Consider the following 8,155-nt stretch of genomic DNA (forward strand, 5'->3'; position numbering starts at 1 on the left):
ATTATGCAAATATATATTAAGCTCCTATTATGTGCAAAACATTATGTTAGGTGCTTCGGAGTCTGTATATTTTGGTGAGACACAATTTCTTCTCCGCAAGAGTTTAAATTGTATAGTGGACATAAAATAAATTTAGATAAGATAGAATGTTGCAGTGTAAATATTTTGCCTTGAAATATCAAAAAAATGGCCTTTGTGTCAAGCTTTAAACTACAAGTAGAATAGAAATAACTCAAACATATCTGCACAATTAAAATACATTTATTTACAAAGTATTACAATCATGGTAGAGGCATCTAGTTAACTAAGTAAATAAAGAATTTTTCATAGGAACCAGATGTGAACCCCCCCAAACATTTTTTCTTAATTAAAGTTTATTAGGGTGACAATTGTTAGTTAATTTCAAGTGTACAATTCTGTATTACATCATCTATAAATCCCATTGTGTGTTCACCACCCAGTCAGTTTTCCTTCCATCACCATATATTGGATCCCCCTTACCCTCATCTACCACCCCCCACCCCCTTTACCCTCTGGTAACCACTAAACTGTTGTTTGTGTCTATGAGTTCTTGTTTCTCATTTGTTTATCTTGTTCTTTTGTTGTTTTTGGTTTGTATACCACATAGCAGTGAAATCATATGGTTCTCTGCTTTTTCTGTCTGACTTATTTCGCTTAGCATGATAATCTCAAGATGCATCCAAGCTGAGTGCCCGTGAAGCCAGCTCTGCCCAGCAGATCCACTCCTAGGTTTATAGCCAACAGCAATACGTGCATATGTGTACCAAAAGACACGCTTAAGAGCACTCAGAATAGCCTTATTTCTAGTGGTTCCAAACTGGCAATAACTCAAATGTCTACTGACTAAATGAATAATATCAGCATATAGTATATGCATTCATAAAATGGAACATTATATTGTAATTACAATTAAAGAACTGTTGCTCACCACAACATAGATGACTCTCACACATACAACGTTGAACAAAAGAAGTCAAACACTAAAGAATACATTCTGTGTGATTCCTTTCATAGAAAGTTTTAAAACAGCCAAAATGATGCTAGAAGTCAGGATAATGCATACTTCTGCGAAAGAAGGAAGGAGGCATGGATTGAGAGACGAATGAAGACAACATTCTTTCTCTTGGTCTGAGTGGTGATTACACAGGTGAGTTTATTTTGTGACATTTTATTGAGCTGAACACGTAATTTATTCATTTTTTTGAATTGTCATACTTAATTTTATTTTTTTTAATTTAAAAAAATACGGGAAAAAAGTGTTCCTTTACCTTTCTTTATCATACTTCTACAGTGGAAAGTATGAGATCATAAAAATTTGTTGTTTGACAAAATTTTAATGATCCATAGCACCTACAATAACAGTCATAGAAACCTATTAGCAAATGAGCACAACACAGATTTCTAAGTGTGATACTTAAGAAGTTCCTCTTCCATTACCATTACAAATCACCATCAAATATCTGTCCTTGTCTAATGACATTATTTAATCCTGGTAGCTGAAGGTTGCTCCATACACCCCAATATCATAATCAAACGAATTGGGGAAAATATTGAGATTTTTATTAATTTTATAATCTCCTGTAATATTATGACTTTTGTCAACATACATATATGGGGATTTCCTTATGTTCTGAGTATAAATACCATGCATTGGAGAAAAAAAGAGAACAAATAAGCTTTGAATTCTTTTATGGACTTCAGTTACGACGAGAAAGCAGCAGTAACAATCCAACCAGTCAGTGCCAACAAGGATGTCTTGATTCCTACAACTGTTGAACACATAAATCATGTGAATATATAATAATTAGGCTCCCACATCTAATGAGTTGGTTGTAGGAGTAAGTAAGCTGTGAGAAATAATCCTTTCTTTCTGAGGTAATGCTGGAAGACTGATCTTTGAGAAGCAAGGGAGAAACTCTTGAAGAAGACTGAGCTTTGGCCACAAAGCATTGTGAGGGGTAGAATACTATGCCAATTCCAAGGCTTTGAGATCTAGGGCCACTCAGTGCTGCAAGAGAAATCACCTTCTTCACTAGCTTCAGCCATTCTAAATCCGGTACAGTACTCAGCCAGGACCAAAAAGGGAAAAATAATAAAAAGAAGCACTCAATGGCAGTACTTTTCCTGTTTGTCGACATTACTTACTAAATAGACCTATTTTCCTTTTTTAGGACCTGATGTTGAATATTCAATTCAAACAGTCCATGTGGATATGTAGGGAAGAACAGAGTAAGCTTCTTTCTCCTATCCTCAGTTCTCCTAGTGAACTCCAGTTCCTACCAGAACAATGTATGACAACAGAACTGTCCTAGAATCATTGAACGTTACTTATATTTATTAGACTGACATTACCTTGCTCTGTATCTATGCAGAAGAATTGTAAATGTGAATGAAAATTACAAAATCAGCAAGGTTCTATAACAATTATGCACCTCTCTGAGATATACCACTACGCCATGTCTATCATAATATTTAATTGTGGCATTTATATCATTTTCATATTTTTTCAAATTTGTGAATTTTCTTTATGAAAGACTTATTTAGGTTGGAATGGATTACTTGTTCAAAATTAACCAGAAGTATTTTTTAAAGAGGAAGTAAGTATTTATAATGACAAGGTAGGTGATGTAAACCCTTTGATGACATAATTAGTTAACCACAAATCTGAGAGAAAGAAACCACAAGACAAAGCCGTCAGTATGAGTGGTCCATTTTTGCTGCTAATGCAAGAATATGCTTAATTCACTGATGTCAGTGCTTTGTAAATTAGCCACACAAGCAAGATTTCTTTTTCCTTTTCTATTTGCATAAACTAGATTGTGAAATTAAATGGCTAATTTTTTAATGCCTTCCTATACCTAATATTACTTAAGTCTTCCTTTTTACAGGATAGCTTACTTTAAGATACAATATATCTTAAAATCAGACAACTGGAAAGCAAAGAAATTAAAACTATCTTCCTCAGTCAGTATATTACTTGTGTTGGTTTTGAAAGTATGACCACAAATTCTTGTAATCTCCTTCCTTCAAGAGGTCAAGCATAATTCCCTTCCCTTTCAGTGTAGGTTCATTTTAATGACTAATTTGTAGTGATTTGATACAGCACATGTGATGGCATTTACTTCTGAGATTAGAGTACAGTCATATCTCATTTTATTGTGCTTCACTTTATTGCACTTTGCAGATACTGTGTTTCTTATAAATGAAGGTAAGACCTTCCACCAGAAAGATTACAACTTTCTGAAGGCTCGGATAATGGTTATCATTTTTCCTTTTAGCAATAAAGTATTTTTTTTATCTAAGGTATGTACTTTTCTTTAGATATAATGTTATTGTACGCTTAAGACTACAGTATAATGTAAACATAACTTATATGAACTGGGAAACCAAAACATTTGTGTGATTCACTTTATTGCAATATTCACTTCATGGTTTGCAATTGAATCTCCACTGTCTCCAAGGGAGGCCTGTATAAAAATCTGCAGCTTCCTATTTGGGAATGTGCTTTTTCTGTCCTAGATGACTTACTCTGGGAGAAGCCATGTCAGGAGCAGCCCTGTGGAAAGGCCCGTGTGAGGAGGAATGGAAGCCTCTGCCAACAGCCACGCAGAAGAGCTTAGAAATGGAACCTCTACCCACCCAAGCCTCCATAGACTGCAGCCCAGCTGACAGCTCAGCTACAATCATGAGCCAGCCTGACTAAGAACCATCCAGCTAAGCTGTTCCAAGCTTCCGGACCCTTGGAAACTGTGAGATAATAAATATTTGTTATTTAAAGCTGTTATGTTTGGGAGTAATTTATTACATAATAGATAACTAGTATAGACGTGGGGTGCTACAATAACAAAATTCTAAAATGCGAGAGTGGCTTAGGAACTGGGCAGTAGGCGCCAAAGAGAGCATTAATGAAAGCCTAACGTGCCTCAAAGTCGCTATTAATTGATGCCTCATAGTCTTTGATAAGGCAATGAGTGAGGGCTTACAAGAAAGGGAAGCAAATGTTACTGGAACCAAGAATCAAGAAGAACTTGGCATGTTAGTAGCAGAAAGTTCAGCAACAGTGTTGCATGTAGTTATCTGGGAAGTAAAAAATGTACCTAATGAACTAGGTGACGCAGAGATTTCCAGCGAGGGAGTTAAAAGTGCCTCCTGGTTTGTTTTTGCTGCTTATAGTAGAATACAAGAGGAACGACATAAACTAAAGGAAGAAATTGTTAAACCAAAAGGAGCCAGGAATGATTTTGAAAATTCTTAGGTTCTTAAGACAGCAAACGATGCTAAAATTAAGAAACGGCTTCCAGGCAAAGAACAAATCCAGAGTACTGCCAGAAAGAAAAACGGCTCAAATATGAAGCCAAGGGTATGACTGAAAAGTCTTCTGTTAAAACATCAGGAACATTAAGGGTGGTTCCTCAGAGTACAATCGAGTGTGAAGAAGGCAGTCTGGAGAGATTTACAGTGTGGATCACAGATGCTCTAGTCAAACAATAGGGCTCTGGAAAGCTTGAGGGTGTTGTCCCTCGGCCTCCTCAGCAAAAACCCAAGGGAGTGATGGGAGAGACGGGGTTACATTGAAAGGATTTGGAGGTGTGGCTTTTGTCTAATGGTATAACTCAATAAAATTCACACAAAAAATTCATAATGTTTTTAAAAGAATTATACATTCAGAAGAATTATCTGAAAGGGACAGAGACAGCACAACATGAAAAGTGGTCCTTGGACTAGTGAATTCCACTGGAAGGAAGCAGGCTGAGAAAACTGCTCAGCTGCAATCCTTAAAAGGAAGGATTGCTCCGAGAACAATGACAAGAGAGCAGAGAAAGGCACTGAGAAGAGGAAGAATTATTCCTAGGCCTAGAGACCTAATCAAGGACTTTCCGACATATGTCTGATGGGACCTTACTGTGACCTTTCCCCCTTCTTGTACAGGAATGTCTACAGCCTTTATTCTGTGCCTTTCCAACCATTGTATGTTTTGAGCCATCCCATGGAGTACCCCATGTGGACAGTAACTGAAGCCTCCAGCCAACAACCATAGCTGTGGGCCAAGGCCATTCTCCAGATGCACACCGGGCTAGGGTGTGACACAAATCTGAGGACTGTGGCAGGATGGCTGTTAGTCTGAGGGCCAGGACAGAAGTATCTAAGACATTTGCTATTGTTGGCTCATCAACAGAGAATGAGAGCTGGTAGAATCTTGTCGTGGAATCATTTTAAAAGAGATCCCACCTGCTCAACCGGGGCTTTGGCCAAAAGGCAAGAGATCCCAATGGAATCTGGGCTTGGGTTGGACTGCTGGACATCTAGAGCCTGAGGAGTGCCAGTAAACAGCAGAATGAGGGGAGCTGCTCACCTTGTAGGAGCGTAGGTGAGAGGGGCCCAGCTGGTGAGCTGTCAACGAATCCAGGATGGTCCCAGAAAAAAAAAGTCAGCTTTAAACATCATCTGTCCCAGAAAGTAAGAAGATAGAATGAAAGCACCGTCAAGTAAGAACATTCTGGTCCTTTTCCTTCTGTCCCTTCCTGAGCTCTACAGTTAATAGTATAATATTCAGGAGGGACCTGAGGCTGCTTAGGTGGGAGAAGCAACCCACAATCCCTCCCTGCCAAGATTGCTAGAAAGCAGCTAGGGACAAGAGGGGGAAGGAGAAGGAAGAAGGTCTTACCTTTAAATGAAAATCAAAATTCAGACTAGACATGTTAATTTCTGAATTAAGCTCTGTTTTGCAAGTTAAAGCCACCATGGGACTTTCTGTTATTAAGTCCCCTTGAGCTTTTCCAGCAGCAGGAAAAACATGTGTCTTACTGAATACACTTTAATGTGACAGTAGGAGGCAAACATAAAATTGCTTTTCTTATTACATCTCTCAAACCATACTTATTCAATATACCAGTTGTATTTATTATAATGGAAATATTATTCAAGGTAAATTATGAAGTAACACAAGAATGTAAATGGAATATTGCATTGCTATCATGAAAAAGTATGATTATAAATAATAGCCACAATGCCTCACATTTAAAAAGCTTTAAAAAAAAAACCAAAACGTAAAAATCACCTTCCCATCTATTTTTCATAATCTTTATAACACTTCACAGAAGTAGCAAAAGATGTTAATTAAGTATCACATCAACACACCGATATACACATAGCTCAGCCTGGCTCCTCACTTCTATATTTCTTCCCACCTGGAATCACTGGATCGGGATCAGGGTCTCACCAGCTGGCTGGGTCCCTACGCCTGGCCTGGGACTGCCCCAGCCCTACACCCCCAGGTTCCATGTTGCTCCCCTTGTTCTGAATATGCCTCTGGCGCTAGCCCCCACTGCTGGATCTGGGCCTTCACTGCATTCCCAAGTTTTGGCGTCTACTCCATGGCTTACAGTTAGCTTCTGCCCATCCTCACATTTTTGATCACTTGCCTATATTCCCGCTCCTCTATACCAAAGATCACTTCCAAAGGATTGGAGGCCTGTCCTAGAAATCAGCCTAGGGAACCGAGCCTTCACGTCCCTTGACAAATACTTCTCAAGTCTTCGTTGTTGTGTCTTGCTCAAATACTGGTACTCCCTGATATTTCAGTGTCAGCCCCGTTACCAACTATTTGCCTGGTTGACCCCGACTGTAGTCCTCAGAAAGTGTGCTAACCTGACAGCCTAAACCGTAAGGTTCCAGCTCCCCTTTGGGTGAGTTTATCGGTGGTCCTAGCCCCTCCTATGAGCCTGGTCTGATGGAAGTAACTGACGTGCTCTTTCAAATCCCAGTTATAATGAGTTCACCTTTATTAATATCTTATTAAGTCCCAATCATTGTGTGAAGTATTATAGTATTTTATTTGGTTCTTAAAACAATCCTATCAGGTAGATACTAATTGCCTTTAGAAGTGAGGAAATCAAGGCATATACTGGTTAGATAACTTGCCTAGTATTAATTGCTTATGGGTAGAAGAGACCAAACTTGACCCAGCCATGTAGAAGTTTCTAGGACAATTAATAATTTCATGCATACAGATTCACAGAAGCGGAGGGTGGGGGCTGAAGAGGGGGTGGGGACACATTCAGTTGATCCAGAAAATGGCACAGAAAAACTTCAGCCATGTACAGACAAAGGCTAAGTGTATTTTAGGAAAAGGAAAGACAAGTGAGAACAAGTGATATTAAATTTGTTGATACACAGGTGAGAAGAGCAATAAAGAGGAAAGAAAAGTTGAATCTGCTAGCTGGGCAACTAAACAACACTTGGAAAGGACACAGAGAAAAAGACTGGTTTCTGGAGAATAACCTTCAGTAGCCAAAACCCTGGAGAGGAAAGAAGGCTTTTTGGAGAAGAACTGGACCGGCTCCAAAGTGCTGCGGGAAGCTGTCGGGTCTGGCACATCGAGCACGTTAACTTTCTGTCCAGCAGAGTTTTCTACCACTCCATGAGGAAAAAACAAAACACAAAACAGTGTAACATAGCTGCATTTGGAGCCCAACAGAACTTGGGTTCACAGCATTGGGGCTCCACTTCTTACTTTGAAAAATTGACTTGTTTTCCTGAGTCTCAGTTTCCTCGGTTATAAAATGGGAATATTATTACCTCCCATGCAAGATTATGATGTTGGTGAGAGATAATTGTGTAAATCACCACCACAGTGCCTAGCACAGCACAAATGCTTAATGGTACCATGATGATTTGTGGGGAGAGAAGGGGCAAGACTACCAGCTGGCAAGAAAAGGACTGAGACTGTATTCCTAGCTCCTAGCAGAGTTCCTGGCACACAGAAGGAAATCCATAGATATTTGTTGAGTGAATGACGGAGTAAAACAAGGAAGGAATCCTAGAAACTCCATCTCAAGGCCCAGAATTTAGTTGCTTGCCTAAGAGAGGGCAGCATAGTGCTGATAGCTGATATGTCATCCAAAGTTTTGTCATTCTCTATGTCTCATGGGGCTTCTGGGTCTTGTAGGCTCTGAGGCAGGGTTCAGGACTGCTGCCACACTGGGATGCTGTACAATGTTCTTCTAATGCTTTTCTTTAGCACATAGGATTCTTTCAAAGTACTGAGATGTCACATCTGCCATTTCAGAACTTCCGTGTGTCTAATGAATATTTTTCCAGGCTTTACCCTGGAGGTAGAGTGAGTCAAGACAAG

Source organism: Rhinolophus ferrumequinum, chromosome 9 (genome assembly GCF_004115265.2).
Source record: "Rhinolophus ferrumequinum isolate MPI-CBG mRhiFer1 chromosome 9, mRhiFer1_v1.p, whole genome shotgun sequence".
Classification (NCBI taxonomy): Eukaryota; Metazoa; Chordata; class Mammalia; order Chiroptera; family Rhinolophidae; genus Rhinolophus; species Rhinolophus ferrumequinum.